Raw genomic sequence first — 16,993 nt, 5'->3', positions numbered from 1 at the left:
GCAGGATATTGTATGCCTATAATTCTAGTCCACTGGAGGCTGAGGCAGGAGGATTATAAGTTTCAATCCAGTCTAGGCTACAAGGTGATGATGTCACATATGTATATTCACAGGATATCATCTTTCTGTGTCTGCACATGCCTGGCATGTACACACGGTCAATCTTCATAGGTGCTATGCATATAAGGTCATGCTAAAGGTAAAACGGGCTTAGACGTGACTATCGCCTTTCTCAGCAACAGTGGAGTCAGACTTTGAACTGCAGACACAAAGACCACCCACTCCCACTGCAACCACACACTATCTCCCTGCCACTGAGCCATGGTAAGTCTTAACTATTCCCAGAGGTTTTAATCCCTGTGAAGGTTGTTTTTTGACTTTTTCCTTCCTCCACACAGGTTGGCAAAGAACAAATAATGACAAACAGCAAAACAACTCAGTGGGAAATATTTAACTCATGTACTTCCAGACACTCTCGCACAGCCTACCTTTGTTCCTGGCCAGAAAAATAAAAAGTAAGATAGTTTACATGATCCCCGGTGGCTCTAAGCCACGTTTCCTGTGCACTTAGCAGGTCTTAATAGAAACCAAACCAAAGCTTTCTCTGTAGGCATGTGTGCTCTTAAGTCAAAGACCCACATGGTTAGGAAAACTGAGCCACCACCATCACCACACACACACACACACACACACACACACATACACACACACACACACTCACAGACACACACACAGACACACACAGACATACACAGACACACACACACATACACAGACACACACACACACATACACAGAGACACACACAGACATACACAGACACACACAGACACACACAGACATACACACACACACACACACACACACACAGACACACACAGACACACACACACACACACACACACACACAGACACACACACACACACACACACACATGCAGACACACACACACACACACACACACACACACACACACACACACACACACACACACACACACTATCCTATAATTTTAAATACATCCCAACACAACACAAAGTGGTCACTGCTAATTCAAAGAGGCAAACATAGCTCTTAAAGTTTGAAAGTTCTGGAAGGTTCTAAAAGGTCTTTCACAAGACCTGCGCCCAAGGCCACATTCACAAAACTGTAATCAGTCCCCTCCCCAGGCTTTGTTTATCTGGCCATTTAAAAAAAAATTAAAACAACTCTTACTTTGGACTGTCTGACAAGATCTGTTTTTCCAGCTGTGGCATCTGAAAAGGACACTAGAGGGCTGGTTTGGGGTCTAAGTTTTTTTTCAGACTAAAAGGAAAGTTTCTTAAGCAATTTTGCCTGGGTTGAGCTGCATACTGAGAGGCTCCTTTATGGCACACCTGTTTGGATATGGGCTGTTTTCTGGTATTTAAGCCTACCATTTCTTGCCAATTGCTTTATCTGCAGGGCCCTGTGGTTTTGCAGCAAATGTTTTTTATTAACTCAGAAAGAAACACCAGTTGCTCCATGATCATTCTTAGTGAGACCAAAATAACTTGTTACCGCCTTCTAAGAGGTTATCATCGATCCCTGGACCAAGATATAGGAGGGCAGGGAAAAAGTAACAGAGCCATTCTGGGTTGAATCTTTTAACAAATTAAAACATTTTTTTAAACCGTTCTTTCTCATTTTGAGCTAGTCATTTCGGATTGAAGTGGACCATTTTACCCACTGTGAAGGTTTTAGGGTTCAGAGATGAGAGTCCTAGAAGATTGGTAAACAGTCTGAATCCAGTTTCGTCGGATTTTCTGTAGCATTTAAAATCTGCATAGTATGCTATGATGGTTAGTCTTGGTTGTCAACTTGACTACATCTGGAATTAACTAAAACTCCCAAATGGAAGGCGTGTGTATGAAAGATTTCTGCTTAATTCGAAGTGGGAAAATCTACTTCCAGTCCCCATCTTTGAGGTAGGAAGACACATCTTTAATCCAGCTATAATCTGGGCAATGCCTTTTGCTGGAAGCCTATGTAAGGGCATGAAGTCACACCTGCTGGAAGACACAGGGCGTTAAAACAGGAACTTTCCTCTGCCTGTATTACTCCCCTCGACCTACTTCTTCACTGCCATTAGAGTATAGTCCTTTATGATTCAAGCTGGGACACCCAGCCTCATTGACTGAACAACTACTGGATCCTTAGACTTTTGTGTTCATAGTCAACAATTGTTGGAGTACCTGGACCACAGTCTACAATGCAAAATTACACACACACACACACACACACACACACACACACACACACTCACACTCACACATTAATTCTATAAGCTCTGGGACTCTAGAGAACTCTGACTAATACCCACAGGCTGGAAAAATATCTCAGTCAGTAAAAGATTTGTCTTGCAAACTTGAGAACCCAAGTTAAGTCTCCAGAGTCCCCGTTAAAACATCTAGGAACAGTGGCGTGCACCTGTGATTTTTAGGTCTGAGGATATGGAGGCTCAACTGCCAAGCCTCAGGTAAGATTTTGTCTCAAAAAAAATTGTGAAGAGCATATGACATTGTACCATGGCCTCCAAATGCACACACACACACACACACACACACACACACACACACACACACACAGAGAGAGAGAGAGAGAGAGAGAGAGAGAGAGAGAGAGGCATGCTCAAAAATAAATAAATAAAATCTGAATGCTTTGTGCTAGGTTCTGAGGTGACGAAAAGACTAGGCAAAGTCCCCACATTCAAGAATTCACCGTTCATTCTGCTGTACAGCAGGTCTATGATCAATATTAAGGGTCTCTGAAAATGAATGCATAAACCCAGGGACAAATAACCACATGCAAAGACTGTAATGAATATCCAAGTGTTAAAGTCAAAAAGGGAATTTATTCCTACAGGAAACAAAAACAAAACAAAAAGATAAAGAAAACAAACTAAAACCCCCAACAAACCAAAAAGCTACAGTGCGGTGCTAGCTACAAAAGTGTATCAGTCATCTATTGCTGCGTAACAACCAGGTCCTCAAATCTAGTGATTTAAAACAACAAATATCTATTTTCTCACAGTTTCTTGTGGGGAGTTTCTTGTGCCAACATTGTGTCCAGAAAGTAACCATATGTGGGAGGCATAAGGTGGTTCAGTTCCGCACGACTGAGTAGCTAGTGTTGATTTACACTTTAGGAGTCTGACCCCTAGTAGTTTATTTTAGGTGTATTTAAGCCCAGCACAACTTGGTGAAAAATTTTCCTCATGATAATGACCTAATTCTGTGTGCACAATAAAGCTTAAGGCATGACCGCATTGAAACGTCATGTAAAGAATGTGTTTTATCTTCCATAAAGATAGGTTCTATAGATTGACTAAGAAAAACAACCTCATGATTAGGGTCTTGGGGAGGCTCTGGAACGGTCTCTGCCATAGACGTAGAACATAGGTCATCAGAAGTACATGTGATATCTTCCATAAAGATGAGAAATACAATGTCATGATAAGGGTCTTTGGAGGGTCCAATGTGGTCTGCAGCACACAGATAGGAAATTACAGGCACACAGGCTATTAACCATGTATGCTTCCAGCCTTCCCGATGGAAAACAGGTTATACATCTCTCTCCTTCAAGAGTCAATGTTGTGTGTTTACCATTCCCGGCTCTCCCACTGCTTATCTGTAAGCACTAGACCCTCCATGCCTCCCAGAGTTTCTATGGGGTAGATACCCCAAGCATGACTTACCTGGATGCAATCCCTTACTCAGCTTTCTATTACTGCAACAAATAACCCCCCGGCAAATTAGCTCAAGAAGAAGAATGGTTTACTCTCTAGATTTCAGCCCATCACTCACTGGTCCTGTTGCTTCGAGCCTCTGGGTGTTAAGGTTATTTCTAGAGTGTGTAGTAAGGAGGATTTTTAACTTTATGACCAGGATATTAAAGGAAAGAGCAAGAGATCAGAAATTCCATGAGCCCTTCAAAGGCACACTTCCAAGAACTTACTACTAGGCTTCATCTCCTAAAGATTCCACACTCTCAGTAGCCCCAGGGGCTGTGGACCAAGCCTTTAACACATGAGCTTTCTGAAGACAGTTCCTATCCAAGCTATCAAACCTCTTACATGACTATATTTGCCAGACAAGACCATAATCTTTTCTCAAGACACAATGGAGAAGACTTCTCTGCCAGATTTTATCACATGTCTATCTATGTCAGCTATCCCTTTTGGGGAGGGCTATTGGGACAAGGACCTTAGTTTGTTGTTGATTTGGGGATATTCATTCACATTAGTGACATCAGGACTCCCCATAAAGCACTGTATAGGGTGGCAGCTGTATTCCCTCAGCATGAGCAAGAAAGAAGGCATGACATTTTTGGAACATCTTGGAAGAGGCATGCGGGCACTTCTACCATGATGCATTTGTCAGTAGTGAACCCGGAAGATGATCCAGCCCACACTTGACTAGATGACACTAGGAACATCAAAACTCAGAGACTCCCAAGGCCATCTTAGACATTGCTTGGTACACCAATGGAAACCAGAAATGGTTTCATCCATATCTCATATTGAAGGGGCTGGTTCTAGGGGCTCAGCTACCTGATTGACTTAAACATTTCATTAGAAAGAAACATCTACAGGGCAAGTCTATGAGGACACAAAGTACTTTGAGAAAGTGTCTCTGCAGTAGTCCCCATGATACAGGAGCTCCCACTGTGTCCCATAATAGAAGTGTTGCATAATGCCACCCCAATATTCAGAGCTTGAGAGCTTCCTCCCTTTCATCCCCCTTCATATAAAACATTTTTTTTAGAAACCTCGGTTGTTCAATGGGAATAAGCAATTACTCTCAACTCTTAGAAATGTCAAGATCAAATGACACAAGCATTTAACACTGTGGTTCTCAGATTGTGACCTCTTTGGGGGGTCACATATCAGACACTCTGCATATCAGATATTTGCATTATCCTTCATAACAGTAGGAAAATTGTGGTTATTAAGTAGCAATGAGTTAATTTTATAATTGGGGTCACTACAACATGAAGAACTATATTAAAGGATCATAACATTAGGAAGTTATAGAACCACTGATTTAACGCAAGCATTGCACTGTAAATCTTAGAGGTCAGGCCATATGCCCTTTGCCTACTCTTTTGAGTTTAAAATGTAACAAAGACAACAGATAAGCATGCTAGACTTTGTGATTATTAGTTAATTCATTGTAGAGGGGAAATGTGAGCTTGGATTCTAAGGAACAGGGTGGTGGATGTTGACTCAGACCACAGATAACAATTCTGGAGGATCACCACAGTGCCATACAGTCAAAGGGAAATAAGGAGCTTTCAGAAGGAAGGCAGTATCCCAGCATGACCATGACTTGGCATTGAGGTCTCAAAGCAATATATAAGTACTGAAATTACAAAGTTACACTTTGTGTATTTCAATATCTCAAAATGTATGAACACAGAGTGATATATTTTATAATTATAGACTAAATTATTGCCATCGGCAGTGAGAAAAGACACTAGGAAAGCCCAGGGTGGGCTGACCTGGATGTCATCAGAGGTCCATGGGAAGCATACTTGCACACACACATGGAAGGTAAGGGTTACTGAAATAACACAGAAGAGGAAGAGTATCCAAGGTCAAAGGAACATCATGTGCAAAGACAGAAATGGAGAAGGCATGAGGCTGTCCAAGGTACTAGGAGAGTGTGGTGATACTCAAGCAGAGAGAATGAGAGAGCATCTAAGGTCATTGAAAGTTGGGAAAAGAGTAGGACTTTGATAGACTAGGCTCAAGAGCAGATGAAGGGTGGTGGGGATTTAATCAAAGGCATGAAGTCGTCAGACTCCCATTCTAAGCATGCCTGCTGGAGACCCCAGCATGCCATCAGCCTAAGTATTCTCAACACGTTTTCTTGTGCTTCTATTCCTATTGAAAATGCCCAAATGCAGATTGTGCCAAGATAACACTTTGGATGCCTGGGTAACTGGGGAATATGGGCAAAACTCCTGGATCTTTGGATTCAGCCCTCTGGAATCTGGGTTGAAGTCCCTAGAGACAGTTAGGTAGCACAAATAAAATTCCCCTACCAACAGAACCTTGGTTTCAGAGAAGTTTTTTAAGACATTCTCACATTTATAGGGGATTAGAACTTTGAATGTGGATGTTTGACATGGCATCAGTATGGATAGGACACAGATTCTAGGGTTTCTTTTTGTTTAAAATTTAAAATGTATCTATGTATTTGTGAGGTGTGTGTGTGTGAGAGAGAAATATGGGAGGGATAGAAGGAGAGAGAGAGAGAGAGAGAGAGAGAGAGAGAGAGAGAGAGAGAGAGAGAGAGATCAGATAGGTAGGTACCACAACGTATTTGTGGAGAGAAGGGGACAACTTTTGGAAGTCAATTCTTTCCTTCCATCTCCTGTGTATTTGGGGGTTGAACTCAGATTGTCAGCCTTATGTGCCCATTGTTTGTTTGCCGTGCCATCTCACTAGACCAGCATCTAGTGTCTCTTTAATGCCATTGCCTTTTAATGGGAACAACATTTTCAACCCATCTTCTGAAAGAACAGTGAACACGGCACAGCAAGATGACAAGATGACATCATTGTGAAGCTCCCAAGGAATGTTTATCCAGAAGCCCATTTTTGTATTTGGAATGGAACTCGCTTAGATGACATTGGTGGGTATCAAGTTTTCTGAATCTCCATTTCATTAATATTTTGGTACTGGATATCTTTTTGCTTTGGAATACTGCTACTCTACCTTATAGAGCATTGCCTAGCTTCACTGTCCCCTCCCACTAGATGCCAGAAAATTTACCCTAGATGTGAAAAATGAAAATGTTTCCTGACATTGTTAAGTACTCCATAGAAAACAGTATCAACCCTTATCCAGAACCATTGTCATTTATTGAATAATTACAATAATATGTGTGACTGTAGATCTACTAACCACAGTCCTTGTCCTTCCCACTTTGATTTTAGATTGTCTAACAGAGGACCCAACATAAAGTGGGTGGGGTCATGCAAGGGTCCAGAATCCTCTGCAGAAAGAAGAGCAAATGTGGAAAGCAGCAAAATCAAAATAAGTTCAAGTGTGACTTGTACTATTGCAAAAGAAGACTGCAGTGTGTTTAGAAATGACATCAAAGAATACAGACTAACTGGAGATGATCAGAGACATCTTTAACAAAGGGAGTTGTAAGATGAGACTTCTATAGTAAGCCACCACTAGCAAGGCAAATGACAACATTCTATATATGATAGTTCAAATTTGAAATGTCCCCTATCAGCTTATGTGTTTGAATACTTGTTTTCATGCTAGGACTGCTGTGTTAGGAGGCTATGGGATCTTTAAGGGGCATGATGTCACTTGAGAAAGCATTTCACTCACTGTTAGACTTTCAAAGATTAGAATATGCCTCTGGGTTCTAATGTTCTCTTGATTCTTGGTCCACCATGATATGAAGAACTCTTCCACACAATTCCACTATCATGAACTCCACCATGCCTTCCCCATCCTGACAAATTTAAACCCTCAGATACCATGATCCAAAATAAAACTATGTTGCCAGGAGTTATTTCTGTGACATACTTTGGTCACAGAAATTCAAAGTTACTGGTACATAGAGGGGCAAGCATATATGTAGGGAAATGTCAGCCACCCTTGGTGACTCCCCTCAGAAGCTCTGATTGTCATCAACAAAATTCAAAATAGCCATTCTTGTTTTTCTATTTCTTTAAAACATCACTATATATTGTCCATTGTGATGTAAAGAATATACAGTCTTTGCTACAGGCTGCTCACTGTCTAGTTAGTTGAGCAAAATAGATACACCATAAATAAAATGGCAGTCAGTTAAATGACCCAGGGACGAGTACCAGAAAGTGGATACCCAGAAGACAAGAGACTGGCTTGGAACTCAGGGAAGAGATTACATGGAGATTTAGTGTACCTTCAAGGATGAGTGAGGATTAGGAGAAAGCAAGATGAAGGCAGTGTTCTTGGTGTGAAAGATAGCAAATGCTAAGATGAAGAAATACGGTCAGAAATAACTGTGTGAGGAATCTCAAGAAGGGGAAACTTGAATAAGAGCGGCACTAACCAACAATTTTTGTCTTTGCGTGTCAGCCTAAATTTAGAAGTTCAAGCTAGTGTGGGCAGCCAATGAAGGAGAGCAAAGACTTACAGAGGGAACAAATAGTGTCAGCCAGGACTGCTTCTTGGATTGACATTCATAGACCATTCAAGACCAGAGAACATGTTGCATTTCAGAATCTCAGCAAGATCTCACACAGCAGGCTGGAGTCTGATGTTTGTGGTAGTTTTTGAAGTGTTGGTACAGAACAATGACCAATCTGAATAAATTAAAACAAGGAGAGTCTAAGCATGGTTGTGTCTCACTGTCATGTCAGGAGGTGAAAGCAGGAGACTCTCATGTTTAAGACTTGCCTGATCTACAAAATTCGTTCAAGTAAGGGTAACTTATTGAGGGCCTATCTCAAAATACAAAATAAGATGGGAATGTAGTTCAGTGGGAGAGTACTTACCTAATAAGACCCTGAATTCAATCTCATCTAAATTAACAAATATAATAGTAATAGCAATAATGGATAATAATAATAATAATAATAATAATAATAATAATAATAATAATGACAGCGATTGAGGTTGAAAGCAAGTAGGTTAAAAATCCTTTGCAGATTTCTAGTGTGAATTTCTAAAGACAGAGTAATAATAAACATGGGAAGAGACAAATGTTTATTATTTAAAAAAATCAACAAGGCTTGGTGGTCACTTATTTGCAGATAATAATATGTACAATAAAATAGCAGTTGGGCCAGTCAGAAAACACTGGTGCCATGGTAACAAGAAAGCCACAGTGTAGGTAAGACAGCTGCTGTGGGGAGGAATTTGAATCTCCAATACCAGCTAGCTCTAGAGATAACCAAGTGATATCCCAGAAGGCTTCGAGTAAGGAGCCAAAGACACACTCCACAAAGGAAATATTCTTGGTTCTCCGTTTTCAGTTCTGAGGAAAGTATATGGTGTGGACATGATGCTTGAAGGATTATATTTTAAAAAGTAACTAGCTAGGGGTCATTCGCACAAGGAGTACCAGTCATGACTCTTTAGATAAGACTGATTCACCAGGAATAAGAACTATAGAACAATATTCTGGGGGGGGATGATATAAACCACCTGTATGCAGGTATCCCCAGGACTGGGGAGAGACACAGTTTGTTGAACCACCTACTAATCCACTCCTTCAGGGTGACCCTGAAATCTGAACTTTGGATCAGGATGTGTTCTCAAATCTGATGACTTTGATATAAAGACAGGGAAATGCAAGGGATGGGGACTATGATAGGTGCTGGACAGTGTCCCCTGTCTGGAGGCAATGTATGTACACTGGAGACAGAAATGCAATGGAAATAAATGTAGATAAAAATGACCACAATCTCTCAAGACTATATCACTCAGTGTCTCAATCCCTTGCCAAGAACTCTTTGTTTCTGTCGTCTTCAACTCTGAAAAGGTTCTCTAAAGTGGTAGGGCCAATAGAATGTGTGCAAAGCATTAAAATGGAGAATCTATGGAATGACTTACAGTACAGGAGCTTGGTAGCCCAACAGTGGCCATCTCTAATCTAGAGAGGAAGAGATGCCAGTAGCTTCCCAGTCTAAGAAAAGGAAAATCTCTGGGGTTTAGATCCATGCTGAAGGCCTAGAAGCAACCTGGAGAGTTAGTGACATTGAGTCAATGGTGAAAAGCTAAAGTACTGAGTCTGGTGTTCATAGATGACAGCAGCGATGATAGGCACTAACTCAAGAAAAAGAATGGAACTTGCATATGCATGATGCTATCTCTTTCCTCTGCAAACTTCCTTATGCACAGACCCCCAGCCATTGGATGTTGCCGTGTGTGTGTGTGTGTGTGTGTGTGTATGTAGATATATACATTATATGCATATAAATATGCATATGTGTACACATATATGTATACATATACGTGTATATATAAGAGATTTATTAGAATGGTTTATAGGTTGTGATCCAGGTAATCCAACAATGGTAGTTTATAAGAGGGAAATCCAAGGATCCGATAACTGTTCAATCCACTAGACAGGATGTCACCTGGTCTTCGATATACACTGGAATCCTGAGAAAGTAGGCTATAATGCCCATGGAGGCATGGATATGCCAGATGGAGCCACAGCAAGCGGGCAAATAGAAAGAGGCTCCCTTCTTCCATGCCCTTTATACAGACTTCAAGCAGAAGATGTGGTCCAGATGAGATGTGGGCTATCCCACCTCAAAACATCTACATTTTGTGTCTTCACATCTCAAAGATCCAGATCAGAAGTAAATCTTCATGCTTCAACTAATTTCATTAAGCAAGACTCCCTCCCAGGTGTGCCCAACTATGTTCGAGTTTTTAGTTAATTCCAGATGTAGTTGAGTTGGCGACCCAGGATAGGCATCCCACTCACACTGATATCCAACCTGCCAATCAGCTGAATTTTTTGGTCAAGAATATTTGTCAAAGGAAAAGATTAAACCAGGAGAACCACCAAAACTAACTGTTCCATGGGGATAAGAATCTACATTTACTGCCTGGTAGGAAATGTTTGTTTTTCTTTCAAGCACAAAATAAAATCTACTTTTAAGGAATTTGTTCAATACACATCAGTTTGTCCTAGGATGAACACAGAGTGAGGAAGTAACAACTGTTCTGCACTTGGAGAATAGAAATATTAGCAGGTGAATACCCTGCCTTTCTGTACAGCTTGCCTAGTATTTAAATACTCGGGCCATGCCCAGTCCCAGACGTTCTTGCGTTACTCATACAAAGAAAACCAAGGTAGCAACAGAGGAATACAATACCCAGGGAACCAGGGGAATGTTCTCAGAGGTGGGGGCACATTATAGAGAAGTGGAGACCAGCTGAGTAGACAAGGTAAGCCCTGAGTCTTCTAAGCAGAGGATGTGGGGGTAACACTGAGATCTGAGCCCACTGGTTCTCATGGAAGTGTACAAAGGTTGCCAGGTATCACACACACACACACACACACACACACACATACACACACACACACACACACACATACACACAAGCAAATAAGTATGAGGAACAGGTCCAAGGACTGTGGGTGGAGCCCAGCAGGCCCTACCTATGACCCAGAGGTGGGGCTGGGAAGAGAGATGCCCCTTTCTCCCACACTGCCAGGCTCCAACCCACAACCTCAGAGGGCAATGCCTGGAGAAAGGGAAGGAACAGAGCAAGTCATAGCATCTCCACCAGTCTGGTGACTCATGGTTGGAGCTTGGCCCTTGGAGCTCTAGTCTTTGCTGAAAAGCTCATACTCAGAGAAGCTACTGGAAGTGAGTCTTGAGCTGGAGCAGAGCTGTCTCTGATCTCTCTTATCTCCACAGAAGCTGGGACAGAAAGGAGATGAGCCCTGAGGACTCATGCAGGAGGGAAGAAAGTGAATGCCAACTGAAGCTATTGAAGAGCCAAAAGATCGGTACCTCCAAGATGAGGATACTGAGTCCTAGTGAAGGAGGGGCTTGCCTGGGTTAAACACCAGATGTGAAGCTAGAAATAGACATTGCATTTATATTCTAACCCTCTAGCAGAACTTGTTCCCAAGGTCTCATGGGGGAAAATCACTTGTCTCCTGATGGACCCTGCTAGATGTCTACAAAGTAATGCTTATGGGCCAAATCTCCACATGCTTTTGTGTTGTGGTACTCAGGTGGATTTTGCAACAGAATAAATAGTCCCCAGAGCCTAAAATATTTACTAGCTGATCCTTCAACAACAACAACAACAACAACAACAACAACAACAAAAGAAGATTGCTGAGGTTGACTTCTGAGCCACATCTCTAGCCCCCACCTTCATGCATTCCATTTGGCTCAATGCTATAGAGACTAGAAAACAACTTGGATATGAGACACTGGTTTCTTTCTTTTCTTTTGTTCCCCCACAATGTTACATAATATATTTATGTATATCTGTATATAATATTAATTATAGAAGATGTCATGAATTTTAGAGAGATTGAGAAAAACAGAAGTTCGAAGGAAAGACAGAGTGGAAATGTTGTAAATATAGTAATCCTATATAACATTCTCAAAAAATTAAAAATGTTATATTGCTATTATAATTACTTTAGTATGTAAAGAAAGATTCTCATAATATCATCCAAGATATATAAGGTCACAAGGGTCTCATGCATTACAAATTATATCTAATATATGTGTTATGTATTATTCATTATAACTATTACATAATATAAAATATATTGTCATCCTTATTGCATTCAATGGAGATTCCACTGTCTCTAGATCTAACATCTTCTCCAATATGTTCCAATTTTTATCTCCCGCACAAACTTTGGTATGGAGACACAGATTTCAAAGCACCTTGCATGCATCTCTTTCTGGTCCCATTGTTTTTCTAGCTGCATTCACAGTGGCATTTTAAAAGTTAACAACAGCACAAACAGATGACTTCGTGTGCCTGATGCTGTGATGGGTAGGAGGATGTAGAAGCTTTGGAAAGTCATAGAGGAGGTCCTTCTTCAAGCCCTGATTCCTTCTCTCAGGACTCTTGTGAACACAGGGAAATTAGCTAGCTCTCTAAAGTGAGTATTTTTTTTTCATTTGTTCAAAATACGCTACTGATGGAGTACTCCAACTTATCTTTGGTTCTACAGTCTAGTTTCAGCTAAACAGGGTCAGCAATGGTCTGAAAATATCAAATGGAAAGTTCCAGAAACATCATGAATTTTAAATCGCACACTGTTCTGAGAAGCATAATAAAATCTCATGACATCCTACATGACCCATCCTCCTGACATGAATCATCCCTTTGCACAATGGATCTATGTGGTACACACTACTCCCACATTAACTACTTAGTTAGGTGTTAAAGGATCACAGAGCCTGAACTCAAGTCATCATTAGTGATGCTAATCATTCTAATACGTGCCAAAGAGTACTGTCATTACATAGAAAGCTGAAATTCCTTGACTTAATAAACAAAAGAGAAAAATAATATACTGTGGTTGCTGAGATCTACAGAACGAACAAATCTATCCATGAAATTATAACATGGCAAAAAGACATTCCTGCTAGTTTTGCTGTGCAACCTCAAACTGCAGAACTAATGGCCACAGCAATTGTGATAAGAGCTTGTGGAGATGGAAATGACATTAAATGCGAGGGTCCGATACTACTTCTGGTTTAAGGCATCCAATGGCATCAAATTATCTCTGTGGACAAGGAGGCAGCTGTAATTAATCAATGAGGAATTGTATGATTGCAGGGATCAGAGAGGAAGAGGTCAAGGAAAGTGACTAACTGAACAGTCACATCCCCTAGTCCTTAAATAATTGTTTGGATTTATTTACCTAGTACCCTATATGGTCTGTAAGTATGAGGCACATTTGGTGTCCCTATGTAATATGAATGTGAAATCTCTCCTGTCACCAAGAGAGGGTCCTTCTAGATCTCATTCTCTAGAGAAGCAAGCAAAGAAAATACACACATAATCCAAAGCTCATGAAGGAATGAAAAACATCAGAAAAGATACTCATATGATTCCATGGAAAACCTGACCTCACGATTAGACTCGAGTTTGGTTTTGTTTGTTTGTTTGTTTGTTTTTGTTACTTAGAACAAAAAAATTACAAGCAAGATATATAAATGAGAGACATTTTACATTTATTTGCTAATATACCAACTCTAAGTAAGAAAGAATAAAGAAATGGGGAATCTGGGACAGTAGAGTCAGAGAGAGAAAGACAGAGATAGAGACAGACAGAATGAGAACAGAGAGAGAAGAAAAGAAGAAGAAGTGGGAAGAGAGGAAGAAAGTATAGGGGGAGAAATGTGAGAGAGAAAAGAAGAGCAGGAGGAGAAAGAGAGAGGTGGGGGGAAAGAAGGGATAGGGGAAAGATATGCAGATGACTTCAGAAGGTCCAATATTTAGGGCCCATAATATTTTTACAGTCTCAGAGTAATGTTCAAATTTTAATTTCTTTCACAAGTCAGAAGATGCAATTATAATAACGACTATAATTACAATAACTAACTATCTAATGCTAATTGTCAGATGCTCTTTCTTTTCCCCTTTAAATCAGGAATGCCTTAGCAAATGCTGTATGGACCTTAAAGTCACAGCCGTCTTAGAAGGGAAAGGTGTAGTAGGAGTGCAAACTGTAGGGGACAAAGCAAACCCAGATAGAGGGAGACAGGATGCTTAGAGGAGGACAGGAGTGATTAGTAGTTAGTGTGAATGGTGAAGAATCTTCCCAAGGTGGCCCAGCGAACCATGTGCTGTTTGGAGAGTTAGATGCAATTACTATACTATGTTCTGTGTTAACATTCCAATGATCATTAATGTCCTGGAGAAAGATTTACTAAGGAAATAACTCACTTGAAATCACCCCATAGTTTTTTCAGTGGCTGTGGCACATTCCATGGGTTCGTATCACTTAAAAACTTTCACATCGCATTTATGATTATTAAACTTAAAGGAAAGCAAAGGCAAAAGCTATCTCTCGTCCATGGTTACAGCTGCTAGAGAAATCTTCCTGGATACACCCTGGGGTGTATCTCCTGGATGACTCCAAGTCTCATCAGGTTTGCAATCAAGATTGGCCAAATAGAAAGCACCAATTCCACACCTTAAGATCTAAATCTGAGAAGCAAAACGAAAAATTTAATAGAACATTTAAAAGAGTTTTTTATCTTTGATGACTGATAAAAGGACTTCAAAGCTATTGTCAAAATACATACTATCTCACGGAAATTACTGCATAAGTTAGCTTCATTAAGAAGAAGATACCCACCATACAGGTTGCAGGACACAGAGAAATCAAGGTGGAAGTGAACCAGAAGCTTCTCCCATCCTGGCTAGGATGCATTGTGTTGGAAGTTACTATGCAAGAGGCTGAGGTTGAGAAGTCTGACCCACCGGGAGAAGATGCTCCCACAGGTACTATGCTGGTATGGCAATTATAGGGGCAGCCAACCACTTTTTGATTGACATTTAGAGCAGCTCCATAGGAAGGAATTCATGTTTAGAACCGGAAATTGGCTCTAGAGCTCAGGAATGGGTAGGCCACAGACCTGAAAGGGGAATCTACTACAGTTGTTTGTTTAAAAGGTATGCTGTGAAAATGCTTTCCTAGGCAAGTTTACACCCAAGGACAAGGATAGCGCTCTCATCATTACCTCCACCATCCAGCAGTTAGTACAATCACTTGCCACCACCAAAACCCTAAGAGTAAGTGACTATTGACTGTACAGCCTTAATCGGGACATCTATATTACCTCCTCCAAGGTCTAGGGAACATCTCAGAGGACAGAATGGAGAGAAAGAGTGTCAGAGCCAGAGAACAAGGACAAGTGCTGTGAAATGCTCTCTTCCGGCCATGATGTGGGCATTGCAACCATGACATCAGAACAGCTAATAGTTGAGCAAGACTGAGACTATTGATGCTACATCATGGGGTGGGGAGGGACTTATGTAGCCTAATGCTTCCTACCAGAGCTATTGGCAGTTTATGGACTGCTGGGGATAGGGCTGTCATTTTTCACAGTGGTATAGACGCAATTAACTTTCCATTAACTAGTCTTCTGTCCAGGCTCTTGCAAACAAGTCTATCAAACTTCCTGGATCATACACAAACACAAAGACACAAAAGTAGAAGTGTGGTTGAATTACGGGATCCAATGGAGAGGAGCAAAGGATAAGAAATTAATGAGGTGAGAATCCGTTCAAAACTCATTGTATCCGTACCTTACATTTTCAATTTAAAACTCAAAATTTAAAATCTTGCTACTATTGTTTAGTTCAATTGACATAGCATCAATTCACCCCACCCGCTGAATATTTGGACTTTTATTCAGACTCTCAATCTTAATCCCAGGAACTTCTCTTTGCAGTAAGTGACAGCGCAGAAACTTCCAGCTGCACAGCAGAAAGTATAAATGTTTGCAGATACCTAAGTCATCTGAGCAGGGACCTTGTCATAGTCAGGGTTTCTATTTCTGCACAAAACATCATGACCAAGAAGCAAATTAGGAAGGAAGGGGTTTGTTCTGCTTATACTTCTACATTGCTATTCATCACCAAAAAAAGTCAGGACTGGAACTCACACAGGGTAGGAACCTGGAGGCAAGAGCTGATACAGAAGCCATGGATGGATGTTGCTTACTGGATTGACCCCCAGGCTTGTTCAGCTTGCTTTCTTATATAACCCAGGACCGATGGCGCAGGTGGGCTACCCACCATGGGCCCTCCCACCACTGATCACTAATTGAGAAAATGCCTTACAGCTACATGCCTTATGGAGGCATTTCCTCAAGGGAGGCTCCTTTCTCTGTGATAACTCCAGCTTGCGTCGAAATGACACACAAAACCAGTCAGTATAGACCTGATGGAATCTCATCAGCTTGTTCCTAAAATATTCCTGGAGAAAGGCTTGCATACATGTTCACATCGTATATGTTCCAGAATGTTCACTATTGTAAACTAAAACGTTCATAAGAGCCAAAAATGTGAAGCCACAAGAATTGCCCATCAGCAGGAGATTGGATGGACAAGTTATGTCTTCTTGAAATGAAATATTCCTTTGGCAGGCAAAAAAAAAAAAAAAAAAAAGGATCAACCAGAGACAAAAAATTCAAAATGAACTATCCTAGGAGCTGGGGAGGTAGCATGTACCAGATCCTACATTAGGTCTTTAATACCAAAATCATCATCATCATCATCATCACCATCACCACCACCACCACCATCATCATTAAATTTCAAGACATGTTATTCGAAAAAAGAAAGTTGCAGAAATTTATTGGTTAAGTAAAAAGTAGAAAAATAGTACATGTTGCTTATGGGCATTTAAATACTGAATGTAAGTATAAATCCATGTTGCTGACTGACAAGACATTCAGCATAGTTACTTCTGGGAAAACAAAATGGGAGAAGTTCAAGGA

This window comes from Rattus rattus, chromosome 17, assembly GCF_011064425.1.
Source record: "Rattus rattus isolate New Zealand chromosome 17, Rrattus_CSIRO_v1, whole genome shotgun sequence".
In the NCBI taxonomy this organism is placed as follows: Eukaryota; Metazoa; Chordata; class Mammalia; order Rodentia; family Muridae; genus Rattus; species Rattus rattus.
The sequence above is the reverse complement of the archived record's forward strand: the minus strand, read 5'-3'. Positions refer to the sequence as shown.